The 13490-nt window shown below is 64.1% G+C and overlaps 4 non-coding genes across 4 annotated transcripts; all 4 read right to left on the bottom strand.

Moving 5' to 3' along the window:
* Positions 1-445: 445 nt before the first annotated feature.
* Positions 446-564, bottom strand: LOC142868573 (5S ribosomal RNA). Its single transcript, XR_012917519.1, has one exon. It is a non-coding gene; the product is annotated as a 5S ribosomal RNA (ribosomal RNA).
* Positions 565-4099: 3535 nt separating this feature from the next.
* LOC142868572 (5S ribosomal RNA) lies at positions 4100-4218 on the bottom strand. The gene has a single exon (XR_012917518.1). It is a non-coding gene; the product is annotated as a 5S ribosomal RNA (ribosomal RNA).
* A 3536-nt stretch (positions 4219-7754) lies between these two features.
* Positions 7755-7873, bottom strand: LOC142868571 (5S ribosomal RNA). Its single transcript, XR_012917517.1, has one exon. It is a non-coding gene; the product is annotated as a 5S ribosomal RNA (ribosomal RNA).
* Positions 7874-11409: 3536 nt separating this feature from the next.
* Positions 11410-11528, bottom strand: LOC142868570 (5S ribosomal RNA). Its single transcript, XR_012917516.1, has one exon. It is a non-coding gene; the product is annotated as a 5S ribosomal RNA (ribosomal RNA).
* Positions 11529-13490: the final 1962 nt, after the last annotated feature.

Below are 13490 nucleotides of genomic sequence, written 5' to 3'. Positions count from 1 at the left end.
GAAAAGTAAAAGGAGGCCTGTGGAGCAGGTCTGGGTGTGACTCCGGATCCCCCAACATCAGGTGCCACCACCAAAGATTCCTACGTGTAGCCCATAGAACCCCAAAAGCAACGGGACGAGTTCTGGTCACATACTCCCTCAAAATGACATCCTGGCCTTCTTCTGGAACTCCCTCCCCTCTCAGACTCTCAAGGTTTCCTCCAGCGTGTCGGTTCCCACAGAGCAGACCTTTGGTCTGAGACCTGACAGTCCAGAAGCCACGCATGCTGCCGCGTGACGGCGGTGTCGCGGCTTGGGACAAGAGGAGGCCCCACGGTGCGGGCTGGGGCGCCAGGCACCGCGGCGGGCGCTGAGGGTGGGGGTGACCCCCGCCCGGGGCCGCCGCCTCGCTCCCAGAGAGGGGACAGAACAAGAGGCAAAACAAAAAAAAAAAAAAAAAAAAAGAAGCCTACGGCACCCGGTATTCCCAGGCGGTCTCCCATCCAAGTACTAACCAGGCCCGACCCTGCTTAGCTTCCGAGACCAGACGAGATCGGGCGCGTTCAGGGTGGTGTGGCCCTAGACGGCGGAGGGCGCCCCTGCCCCGCTCAAGAAGCCGAGCCTCTCTGCGCTTCCCCGCCGCCTCCTCCCGCCCCAGGCCCCGCGCCGGCGCTGACCCGCACCGGGCGGGCCTGTTGAGTTCACCGGCCGGGTCCGGCGGGCTCCGAGGGACGGGGGTGACAGGCGGGGCGGGGCGGGGCGGGCAGGGAGCGGCGGGCCGGGGTGGGGGGCTGTCTCTCTATACACACACACACACACACACACACACACACTCACACTCACTCACTCACACTCACACAAGATGCGCCTCCACGGCTGGACTCGCCAAGGTGGAGACCTTCCAGCCCCCTTCCTCTCCTCGCCTGGCCCACCCCCAGCTCGTGGCCGCCCCCGCCGCCGCCGCCGCCGCCGCCGCCGCCGCCGCCGCCGCCGCCGCCGATTGCGCACGCGCGGGTCGCCCGCCCTTTGACCCCAGGCAGGGGCCGCCCTCCCCGACAACCCCTTTCAGCTGCGCCCCCCACCCTGTGGGTGGGCTGCCGCCTATTCCCCCGGGCCCGGGCTGGGGCACAGCGCATGGGGGAGGGGAGCGAGTGTATGGGGCGTCTCTCTCTCTCTCTTGGGATGTGTCCCATGGGTGGGGTGGCGTGGTTAGTGGGGCGCTGAAGAAATCAGTCCCCTCCATCTCCTACCTCTGGAAAACGCCCAAGCCCTTGGAGAACTGCCGGCAACGCGACCGTGGGGGCCGGGACCCTCCTCTGTGTCCTCCTGTGGCCCAGTCCAAGGGGCCTGGGCCTGGCCGGGGCTGCATTGGACCCCGACCCCCCTGGCGTGTGGACTCGCTAAAAATCGGCGATTAGATATTGGATTCCAGCTTCATTGAGGTCATTTCACTAATGAGTGCACCGGAAAGAGTTTCCTAATCCATCTGTGAGGGTGGCAACTGAAAGAGAATTTTAAAGCTGACAGAATAGGCGAGGAAAGGCATAGGAGATTTCCACACCCAGTAAGGAAGCCTTTCCCGAAATGGAAGAAAGAAACGAGCAAACAGAGACACGGGTAGCCCGCCAGGATCAGAGTCTGCCCCCGAGAGAAAGTACCCTGACCAGGTTCACCCGTGGGTGGGTGGCGAGCTAGCGGCATTCAGAAGAGCGAGGCCCGCAGTCTGTGCAGAAGACACCTGCACTCGGGTGTGTGTGGCGGCACGATTCACAAGCAGCTCCAGATGTTAAGCCAAGGAGAAGCCAGGGAGTTCCCAACGCCCCAGGTGTCCTCAGCCCACGACTGGCTGCTGGGGGAATGCGAAGCCCGGCTCCTTGTCTCAGAGCGGGACAACCAGGAGGTGTGACGTACACCCCGGGGTTCCCAGGAGGATCAGGCTGAAGCTGGGACTTGGCCTCAAAGTGTCCCCTCGCACGGCCACCCCCTTCCCCTTCCTGCTCCTCTACTCCTGGTGCCCCTCCATCCAGGGGCCAGACCTTAAAGAGTCACCCGCAAGAGAATCCTGGTCCCAAAGGAGCCTTCTGGGGGACCCGTGCTGAGAGAGGTTGTGGGCATGGCCCGCTGGGGCTCTGCCCGACCCAGGGCTGAGAGATGCAACCTCCCAGCTCTGGGTCCCTGCAGGGGAAGCGTTGGCAAGCACAGGGCCAGTCCTCCAAAGGCCCAGGTGCAGGGAGCCCAGGCCAAGCAGCCTGTGGAAGAAGCCACCCCGGGAACACGACTGCAGGCCACGGCCCTTCCCACCTCCTCCTCCTCCTCCTCCTCCTGCTCCTCCACCCCCCCCGACCTCCCACCCCCACCCCCGACATGGCGCAGGGCTCAGAGACACCTCAGACACTTGCTACCCAAAGTGCAAAGGGCATCAGTTGCTCCTCCAAACCCCCCCCCCGCCCAGCAGACCGCGTTGTCCAGCCAGCCCCCGGGCCTCCCTGGGGTGCCCAGCACAAAAGTGCAGACAACCACCGGACCCTCAATCTCAGTTTTCGGATGTTTTTGCCACTCTAAGGACCCGCAGGCCAGCTGGGCCTTCTGGCAGGACAGAGAGCCCCGGAATCCGACGTGGAGAGCTGGGTGTACGTCCCCACGAGGAGGCGGTCCCCACCTCCGCGGCTCTCCCCTTGCGGGGGGGAAAAGCAGCCACGGGGCCTCAGAGAAGACACCAGGCTGGGCGCCCGCCCCACAGTGGGGGCACGTCCCCCGCAGGCCACTTAGCGACGGCCGCCGGCCGGCGGACGGTTGGGTGGCGCGAGACGCTGCGGCCGCCCTGCTACCGGGTTCCTGGGAGGGCGTCCTGGAACCAGCGTCCACACCAAGCCCTTGGAAGGCCCAGGCGACGGAGGAGCCCCGTCAGGCAGGGGCCGAGGACGGTGACGGCCCGGGCGGGGAGGAGCGTGTCAGGCAGGGGCAGAGGACGGTGACAGGTGACAGGCCGGGCGGGAAGGAGTCAGTCAGGCAGGGGCCGAGGAGGAGACGGGGCTGGGTAAGGGTTAGGGTTAGAGTCAGGGCACAAGTCACAATCGCAAAGACCTGGAAGCGACCCGAGTGCCCATCGACCCACGAGTGCGTAAATGAAATGTGGCGCGTGGACACCACGGAGTGCTATTCAGCTAGGAGGAGCAGCGGTGAGAGGGCACCTCTCGTGGTTCTCCTGGCCAGAGCTGGAACCCGTTCCAGTAAGCCAGGTAGCCCAAGAATGGACACACGAGCACCACGTGCTCGCGCTCACCAGCAAATGGGTACGAACCGACGGACACCCAAGTGGACACAGAGGAATCACCTTCATCGGGTGGGTGTCGGGCGGGTGGGGGGAGGGGATGGGCATACACCTCCATTAGGAATGGGGTGGGTGCGCACCGACTGGGGGATGGGCGCACTTGAGGCTCTGACCCGAGGGGGGAGGCTGGGAGAGGGCAACGTACCCGACCTTAACATTGGTACCCCCACAATACGCTGGAACAACATCAGAGGTTAATGAATAAGAACACAGGGGGGAGGGGGGCACGGGCAACACATGTCACCTTAATACTTGGACTCCCATCATCTGCTTGAAAAGAGAGAGAAAAGAAAATGCAATCATAGAGATAAGGGACACTTTTTAAACATAATGAATCCGAAGAGAAAAGTAAAAGGAGGCCTGTGGAGCAGGTCTGGGTGTGACTCCGGATCCCCCAACATCAGGTGCCACCACCAAAGATTCCTACGTGTAGCCCATAGAACCCCAAAAGCAACGGGACGAGTTCTGGTCACATACTCCCTCAAAATGACATCCTGGCCTTCTTCTGGAACTCCCTCCCCTCTCAGACTCTCAAGGTTTCCTCCAGCGTGTCGGTTCCCACAGAGCAGACCTTTGGTCTGAGACCTGACAGTCCAGAAGCCACGCATGCTGCCGCGTGACGGCGGTGTCGCGGCTTGGGACAAGAGGAGGCCCCACGGTGCGGGCTGGGGCGCCAGGCACCGCGGCGGGCGCTGAGGGTGGGGGTGACCCCCGCCCGGGGCCGCCGCCTCGCTCCCAGAGAGGGGACAGAACAAGAGGCAAAACAAAAAAAAAAAAAAAAAAAAAAGAAGCCTACGGCACCCGGTATTCCCAGGCGGTCTCCCATCCAAGTACTAACCAGGCCCGACCCTGCTTAGCTTCCGAGACCAGACGAGATCGGGCGCGTTCAGGGTGGTGTGGCCCTAGACGGCGGAGGGCGCCCCTGCCCCGCTCAAGAAGCCGAGCCTCTCTGCGCTTCCCCGCCGCCTCCTCCCGCCCCAGGCCCCGCGCCGGCGCTGACCCGCACCGGGCGGGCCTGTTGAGTTCACCGGCCGGGTCCGGCGGGCTCCGAGGGACGGGGGTGACAGGCGGGGCGGGGCGGGGCGGGCAGGGAGCGGCGGGCCGGGGTGGGGGGCTGTCTCTCTATACACACACACACACACACACACACACACACTCACACTCACTCACTCACACTCACACAAGATGCGCCTCCACGGCTGGACTCGCCAAGGTGGAGACCTTCCAGCCCCCTTCCTCTCCTCGCCTGGCCCACCCCCAGCTCGTGGCCGCCCCCGCCGCCGCCGCCGCCGCCGCCGCCGCCGCCGCCGCCGCCGCCGATTGCGCACGCGCGGGTCGCCCGCCCTTTGACCCCAGGCAGGGGCCGCCCTCCCCGACAACCCCTTTCAGCTGCGCCCCCCACCCTGTGGGTGGGCTGCCGCCTATTCCCCCGGGCCCGGGCTGGGGCACAGCGCATGGGGGAGGGGAGCGAGTGTATGGGGCGTCTCTCTCTCTCTCTTGGGATGTGTCCCATGGGTGGGGTGGCGTGGTTAGTGGGGCGCTGAAGAAATCAGTCCCCTCCATCTCCTACCTCTGGAAAACGCCCAAGCCCTTGGAGAACTGCCGGCAACGCGACCGTGGGGGCCGGGACCCTCCTCTGTGTCCTCCTGTGGCCCAGTCCAAGGGGCCTGGGCCTGGCCGGGGCTGCATTGGACCCCGACCCCCCTGGCGTGTGGACTCGCTAAAAATCGGCGATTAGATATTGGATTCCAGCTTCATTGAGGTCATTTCACTAATGAGTGCACCGGAAAGAGTTTCCTAATCCATCTGTGAGGGTGGCAACTGAAAGAGAATTTTAAAGCTGACAGAATAGGCGAGGAAAGGCATAGGAGATTTCCACACCCAGTAAGGAAGCCTTTCCCGAAATGGAAGAAAGAAACGAGCAAACAGAGACACGGGTAGCCCGCCAGGATCAGAGTCTGCCCCCGAGAGAAAGTACCCTGACCAGGTTCACCCGTGGGTGGGTGGCGAGCTAGCGGCATTCAGAAGAGCGAGGCCCGCAGTCTGTGCAGAAGACACCTGCACTCGGGTGTGTGTGGCGGCACGATTCACAAGCAGCTCCAGATGTTAAGCCAAGGAGAAGCCAGGGAGTTCCCAACGCCCCAGGTGTCCTCAGCCCACGACTGGCTGCTGGGGGAATGCGAAGCCCGGCTCCTTGTCTCAGAGCGGGACAACCAGGAGGTGTGACGTACACCCCGGGGTTCCCAGGAGGATCAGGCTGAAGCTGGGACTTGGCCTCAAAGTGTCCCCTCGCACGGCCACCCCCTTCCCCTTCCTGCTCCTCTACTCCTGGTGCCCCTCCATCCAGGGGCCAGACCTTAAAGAGTCACCCGCAAGAGAATCCTGGTCCCAAAGGAGCCTTCTGGGGGACCCGTGCTGAGAGAGGTTGTGGGCATGGCCCGCTGGGGCTCTGCCCGACCCAGGGCTGAGAGATGCAACCTCCCAGCTCTGGGTCCCTGCAGGGGAAGCGTTGGCAAGCACAGGGCCAGTCCTCCAAAGGCCCAGGTGCAGGGAGCCCAGGCCAAGCAGCCTGTGGAAGAAGCCACCCCGGGAACACGACTGCAGGCCACGGCCCTTCCCACCTCCTCCTCCTCCTCCTCCTCCTGCTCCTCCACCCCCCCCACGACCTCCCACCCCCACCCCCGACATGGCGCAGGGCTCAGAGACACCTCAGACACTTGCTACCCAAAGTGCAAAGGGCATCAGTTGCTCCTCCAAACCCCCCCCCCCCGCCCAGCAGACCGCGTTGTCCAGCCAGCCCCCGGGCCTCCCTGGGGTGCCCAGCACAAAAGTGCAGACAACCACCGGACCCTCAATCTCAGTTTTCGGATGTTTTTGCCACTCTAAGGACCCGCAGGCCAGCTGGGCCTTCTGGCAGGACAGAGAGCCCCGGAATCCGACGTGGAGAGCTGGGTGTACGTCCCCACGAGGAGGCGGTCCCCACCTCCGCGGCTCTCCCCTTGCGGGGGGGAAAAGCAGCCACGGGGCCTCAGAGAAGACACCAGGCTGGGCGCCCGCCCCACAGTGGGGGCACGTCCCCCGCAGGCCACTTAGCGACGGCCGCCGGCCGGCGGACGGTTGGGTGGCGCGAGACGCTGCGGCCGCCCTGCTACCAGGTTCCTGGGAGGGCGTCCTGGAACCAGCGTCCACACCAAGCCCTTGGAAGGCCCAGGCGACGGAGGAGCCCCGTCAGGCAGGGGCCGAGGACGGTGACGGCCCGGGCGGGGAGGAGCGTGTCAGGCAGGGGCAGAGGACGGTGACAGGTGACAGGCCGGGCGGGAAGGAGTCAGTCAGGCAGGGGCCGAGGAGGAGACGGGGCTGGGTAAGGGTTAGGGTTAGAGTCAGGGCACAAGTCACAATCGCAAAGACCTGGAAGCGACCCGAGTGCCCATCGACCCACGAGTGCGTAAATGAAATGTGGCGCGTGGACACCACGGAGTGCTATTCAGCTAGGAGGAGCAGCGGTGAGAGGGCACCTCTCGTGGTTCTCCTGGCCAGAGCTGGAACCCGTTCCAGTAAGCCAGGTAGCCCAAGAATGGACACACGAGCACCACGTGCTCGCGCTCACCAGCAAATGGGTACGAACCGACGGACACCCAAGTGGACACAGAGGAATCACCTTCATCGGGTGGGTGTCGGGCGGGTGGGGGGAGGGGATGGGCATACACCTCCATTAGGAATGGGGTGGGTGCGCACCGACTGGGGGATGGGCGCACTTGAGGCTCTGACCCGAGGGGGGAGGCTGGGAGAGGGCAACGTACCCGACCTTAACATTGGTACCCCCACAATACGCTGGAACAACATCAGAGGTTAATGAATAAGAACACAGGGGGGAGGGGGGCACGGGCAACACATGTCACCTTAATACTTGGACTCCCATCATCTGCTTGAAAAGAGAGAGAAAAGAAAATGCAATCATAGAGATAAGGGACACTTTTTAAACATAATGAATCCGAAGAGAAAAGTAAAAGGAGGCCTGTGGAGCAGGTCTGGGTGTGACTCCGGATCCCCCAACATCAGGTGCCACCACCAAAGATTCCTACGTGTAGCCCATAGAACCCCAAAAGCAACGGGACGAGTTCTGGTCACATACTCCCTCAAAATGACATCCTGGCCTTCTTCTGGAACTCCCTCCCCTCTCAGACTCTCAAGGTTTCCTCCAGCGTGTCGGTTCCCACAGAGCAGACCTTTGGTCTGAGACCTGACAGTCCAGAAGCCACGCATGCTGCCGCGTGACGGCGGTGTCGCGGCTTGGGACAAGAGGAGGCCCCACGGTGCGGGCTGGGGCGCCAGGCACCGCGGCGGGCGCTGAGGGTGGGGGTGACCCCCGCCCGGGGCCGCCGCCTCGCTCCCAGAGAGGGGACAGAACAAGAGGCAAAACAAAAAAAAAAAAAAAAAAAAAAGAAGCCTACGGCACCCGGTATTCCCAGGCGGTCTCCCATCCAAGTACTAACCAGGCCCGACCCTGCTTAGCTTCCGAGACCAGACGAGATCGGGCGCGTTCAGGGTGGTGTGGCCCTAGACGGCGGAGGGCGCCCCTGCCCCGCTCAAGAAGCCGAGCCTCTCTGCGCTTCCCCGCCGCCTCCTCCCGCCCCAGGCCCCGCGCCGGCGCTGACCCGCACCGGGCGGGCCTGTTGAGTTCACCGGCCGGGTCCGGCGGGCTCCGAGGGACGGGGGTGACAGGCGGGGCGGGGCGGGGCGGGCAGGGAGCGGCGGGCCGGGGTGGGGGGCTGTCTCTCTATACACACACACACACACACACACACACACACTCACACTCACTCACTCACACTCACACAAGATGCGCCTCCACGGCTGGACTCGCCAAGGTGGAGACCTTCCAGCCCCCTTCCTCTCCTCGCCTGGCCCACCCCCAGCTCGTGGCCGCCCCCGCCGCCGCCGCCGCCGCCGCCGCCGCCGCCGCCGCCGCCGCCGATTGCGCACGCGCGGGTCGCCCGCCCTTTGACCCCAGGCAGGGGCCGCCCTCCCCGACAACCCCTTTCAGCTGCGCCCCCCACCCTGTGGGTGGGCTGCCGCCTATTCCCCCGGGCCCGGGCTGGGGCACAGCGCATGGGGGAGGGGAGCGAGTGTATGGGGCGTCTCTCTCTCTCTCTTGGGATGTGTCCCATGGGTGGGGTGGCGTGGTTAGTGGGGCGCTGAAGAAATCAGTCCCCTCCATCTCCTACCTCTGGAAAACGCCCAAGCCCTTGGAGAACTGCCGGCAACGCGACCGTGGGGGCCGGGACCCTCCTCTGTGTCCTCCTGTGGCCCAGTCCAAGGGGCCTGGGCCTGGCCGGGGCTGCATTGGACCCCGACCCCCCTGGCGTGTGGACTCGCTAAAAATCGGCGATTAGATATTGGATTCCAGCTTCATTGAGGTCATTTCACTAATGAGTGCACCGGAAAGAGTTTCCTAATCCATCTGTGAGGGTGGCAACTGAAAGAGAATTTTAAAGCTGACAGAATAGGCGAGGAAAGGCATAGGAGATTTCCACACCCAGTAAGGAAGCCTTTCCCGAAATGGAAGAAAGAAACGAGCAAACAGAGACACCGGTAGCCCGCCAGGATCAGAGTCTGCCCCCGAGAGAAAGTACCCTGACCAGGTTCACCCGTGGGTGGGTGGCGAGCTAGCGGCATTCAGAAGAGCGAGGCCCGCAGTCTGTGCAGAAGACACCTGCACTCGGGTGTGTGTGGCGGCACGATTCACAAGCAGCTCCAGATGTTAAGCCAAGGAGAAGCCAGGGAGTTCCCAACGCCCCAGGTGTCCTCAGCCCACGACTGGCTGCTGGGGGAATGCGAAGCCCGGCTCCTTGTCTCAGAGCGGGACAACCAGGAGGTGTGACGTACACCCCGGGGTTCCCAGGAGGATCAGGCTGAAGCTGGGACTTGGCCTCAAAGTGTCCCCTCGCACGGCCACCCCCTTCCCCTTCCTGCTCCTCTACTCCTGGTGCCCCTCCATCCAGGGGCCAGACCTTAAAGAGTCACCCGCAAGAGAATCCTGGTCCCAAAGGAGCCTTCTGGGGGACCCGTGCTGAGAGAGGTTGTGGGCATGGCCCGCTGGGGCTCTGCCCGACCCAGGGCTGAGAGATGCAACCTCCCAGCTCTGGGTCCCTGCAGGGGAAGCGTTGGCAAGCACAGGGCCAGTCCTCCAAAGGCCCAGGTGCAGGGAGCCCAGGCCAAGCAGCCTGTGGAAGAAGCCACCCCGGGAACACGACTGCAGGCCACGGCCCTTCCCACCTCCTCCTCCTCCTCCTCCTCCTGCTCCTCCACCCCCCCCACGACCTCCCACCCCCACCCCCGACATGGCGCAGGGCTCAGAGACACCTCAGACACTTGCTACCCAAAGTGCAAAGGGCATCAGTTGCTCCTCCAAACCCCCCCCCCCCGCCCAGCAGACCGCGTTGTCCAGCCAGCCCCCGGGCCTCCCTGGGGTGCCCAGCACAAAAGTGCAGACAACCACCGGACCCTCAATCTCAGTTTTCGGATGTTTTTGCCACTCTAAGGACCCGCAGGCCAGCTGGGCCTTCTGGCAGGACAGAGAGCCCCGGAATCCGACGTGGAGAGCTGGGTGTACGTCCCCACGAGGAGGCGGTCCCCACCTCCGCGGCTCTCCCCTTGCGGGGGGGAAAAGCAGCCACGGGGCCTCAGAGAAGACACCAGGCTGGGCGCCCGCCCCACAGTGGGGGCACGTCCCCCGCAGGCCACTTAGCGACGGCCGCCGGCCGGCGGACGGTTGGGTGGCGCGAGACGCTGCGGCCGCCCTGCTACCAGGTTCCTGGGAGGGCGTCCTGGAACCAGCGTCCACACCAAGCCCTTGGAAGGCCCAGGCGACGGAGGAGCCCCGTCAGGCAGGGGCCGAGGACGGTGACGGCCCGGGCGGGGAGGAGCGTGTCAGGCAGGGGCAGAGGACGGTGACAGGTGACAGGCCGGGCGGGAAGGAGTCAGTCAGGCAGGGGCCGAGGAGGAGACGGGGCTGGGTAAGGGTTAGGGTTAGAGTCAGGGCACAAGTCACAATCGCAAAGACCTGGAAGCGACCCGAGTGCCCATCGACCCACGAGTGCGTAAATGAAATGTGGCGCGTGGACACCACGGAGTGCTATTCAGCTAGGAGGAGCAGCGGTGAGAGGGCACCTCTCGTGGTTCTCCTGGCCAGAGCTGGAACCCGTTCCAGTAAGCCAGGTAGCCCAAGAATGGACACACGAGCACCACGTGCTCGCGCTCACCAGCAAATGGGTACGAACCGACGGACACCCAAGTGGACACAGAGGAATCACCTTCATCGGGTGGGTGTCGGGCGGGTGGGGGGAGGGGATGGGCATACACCTCCATTAGGAATGGGGTGGGTGCGCACCGACTGGGGGATGGGCGCACTTGAGGCTCTGACCCGAGGGGGGAGGCTGGGAGAGGGCAACGTACCCGACCTTAACATTGGTACCCCCACAATACGCTGGAACAACATCAGAGGTTAATGAATAAGAACACAGGGGGGAGGGGGGCACGGGCAACACATGTCACCTTAATACTTGGACTCCCATCATCTGCTTGAAAAGAGAGAGAAAAGAAAATGCAATCATAGAGATAAGGGACACTTTTTAAACATAATGAATCCGAAGAGAAAAGTAAAAGGAGGCCTGTGGAGCAGGTCTGGGTGTGACTCCGGATCCCCCAACATCAGGTGCCACCACCAAAGATTCCTACGTGTAGCCCATAGAACCCCAAAAGCAACGGGACGAGTTCTGGTCACATACTCCCTCAAAATGACATCCTGGCCTTCTTCTGGAACTCCCTCCCCTCTCAGACTCTCAAGGTTTCCTCCAGCGTGTCGGTTCCCACAGAGCAGACCTTTGGTCTGAGACCTGACAGTCCAGAAGCCACGCATGCTGCCGCGTGACGGCGGTGTCGCGGCTTGGGACAAGAGGAGGCCCCACGGTGCGGGCTGGGGCGCCAGGCACCGCGGCGGGCGCTGAGGGTGGGGGTGACCCCCGCCCGGGGCCGCCGCCTCGCTCCCAGAGAGGGGACAGAACAAGAGGCAAAACAAAAAAAAAAAAAAAAAAAAAAGAAGCCTACGGCACCCGGTATTCCCAGGCGGTCTCCCATCCAAGTACTAACCAGGCCCGACCCTGCTTAGCTTCCGAGACCAGACGAGATCGGGCGCGTTCAGGGTGGTGTGGCCCTAGACGGCGGAGGGCGCCCCTGCCCCGCTCAAGAAGCCGAGCCTCTCTGCGCTTCCCCGCCGCCTCCTCCCGCCCCAGGCCCCGCGCCGGCGCTGACCCGCACCGGGCGGGCCTGTTGAGTTCACCGGCCGGGTCCGGCGGGCTCCGAGGGACGGGGGTGACAGGCGGGGCGGGGCGGGGCGGGCAGGGAGCGGCGGGCCGGGGTGGGGGGCTGTCTCTCTATACACACACACACACACACACACACACACACTCACACTCACTCACTCACACTCACACAAGATGCGCCTCCACGGCTGGACTCGCCAAGGTGGAGACCTTCCAGCCCCCTTCCTCTCCTCGCCTGGCCCACCCCCAGCTCGTGGCCGCCCCCGCCGCCGCCGCCGCCGCCGCCGCCGCCGCCGCCGCCGCCGCCGCCGCCGCCGCCGATTGCGCACGCGCGGGTCGCCCGCCCTTTGACCCCAGGCAGGGGCCGCCCTCCCCGACAACCCCTTTCAGCTGCGCCCCCCACCCTGTGGGTGGGCTGCCGCCTATTCCCCCGGGCCCGGGCTGGGGCACAGCGCATGGGGGAGGGGAGCGAGTGTATGGGGCGTCTCTCTCTCTCTCTTGGGATGTGTCCCATGGGTGGGGTGGCGTGGTTAGTGGGGCGCTGAAGAAATCAGTCCCCTCCATCTCCTACCTCTGGAAAACGCCCAAGCCCTTGGAGAACTGCCGGCAACGCGACCGTGGGGGCCGGGACCCTCCTCTGTGTCCTCCTGTGGCCCAGTCCAAGGGGCCTGGGCCTGGCCGGGGCTGCATTGGACCCCGACCCCCCTGGCGTGTGGACTCGCTAAAAATCGGCGATTAGATATTGGATTCCAGCTTCATTGAGGTCATTTCACTAATGAGTGCACCGGAAAGAGTTTCCTAATCCATCTGTGAGGGTGGCAACTGAAAGAGAATTTTAAAGCTGACAGAATAGGCGAGGAAAGGCATAGGAGATTTCCACACCCAGTAAGGAAGCCTTTCCCGAAATGGAAGAAAGAAACGAGCAAACAGAGACACCGGTAGCCCGCCAGGATCAGAGTCTGCCCCCGAGAGAAAGTACCCTGACCAGGTTCACCCGTGGGTGGGTGGCGAGCTAGCGGCATTCAGAAGAGCGAGGCCCGCAGTCTGTGCAGAAGACACCTGCACTCGGGTGTGTGTGGCGGCACGATTCACAAGCAGCTCCAGATGTTAAGCCAAGGAGAAGCCAGGGAGTTCCCAACGCCCCAGGTGTCCTCAGCCCACGACTGGCTGCTGGGGGAATGCGAAGCCCGGCTCCTTGTCTCAGAGCGGGACAACCAGGAGGTGTGACGTACACCCCGGGGTTCCCAGGAGGATCAGGCTGAAGCTGGGACTTGGCCTCAAAGTGTCCCCTCGCACGGCCACCCCCTTCCCCTTCCTGCTCCTCTACTCCTGGTGCCCCTCCATCCAGGGGCCAGACCTTAAAGAGTCACCCGCAAGAGAATCCTGGTCCCAAAGGAGCCTTCTGGGGGACCCGTGCTGAGAGAGGTTGTGGGCATGGCCCGCTGGGGCTCTGCCCGACCCAGGGCTGAGAGATGCAACCTCCCAGCTCTGGGTCCCTGCAGGGGAAGCGTTGGCAAGCACAGGGCCAGTCCTCCAAAGGCCCAGGTGCAGGGAGCCCAGGCCAAGCAGCCTGTGGAAGAAGCCACCCCGGGAACACGACTGCAGGCCACGGCCCTTCCCACCTCCTCCTCCTCCTCCTCCTCCTGCTCCTCCACCCCCCCCGACCTCCCACCCCCACCCCCGACATGGCGCAGGGCTCAGAGACACCTCAGACACTTGCTACCCAAAGTGCAAAGGGCATCAGTTGCTCCTCCAAACCCCCCCCCCCGCCCAGCAGACCGCGTTGTCCAGCCAGCCCCCGGGCCTCCCTGGGGTGCCCAGCACAAAAGTGCAGACAACCACCGGACCCTCAATCTCAG

This window comes from Microcebus murinus, unplaced genomic scaffold (assembly GCF_040939455.1).
Source record: "Microcebus murinus isolate Inina unplaced genomic scaffold, M.murinus_Inina_mat1.0 scaf034_hap2_Mmur4.0, whole genome shotgun sequence".
NCBI classification, from domain to species: domain Eukaryota; kingdom Metazoa; phylum Chordata; class Mammalia; order Primates; family Cheirogaleidae; genus Microcebus; species Microcebus murinus.
Note: the sequence above shows the minus strand (reverse complement) of the source record. Positions and strands in the feature narration are given on the sequence as shown.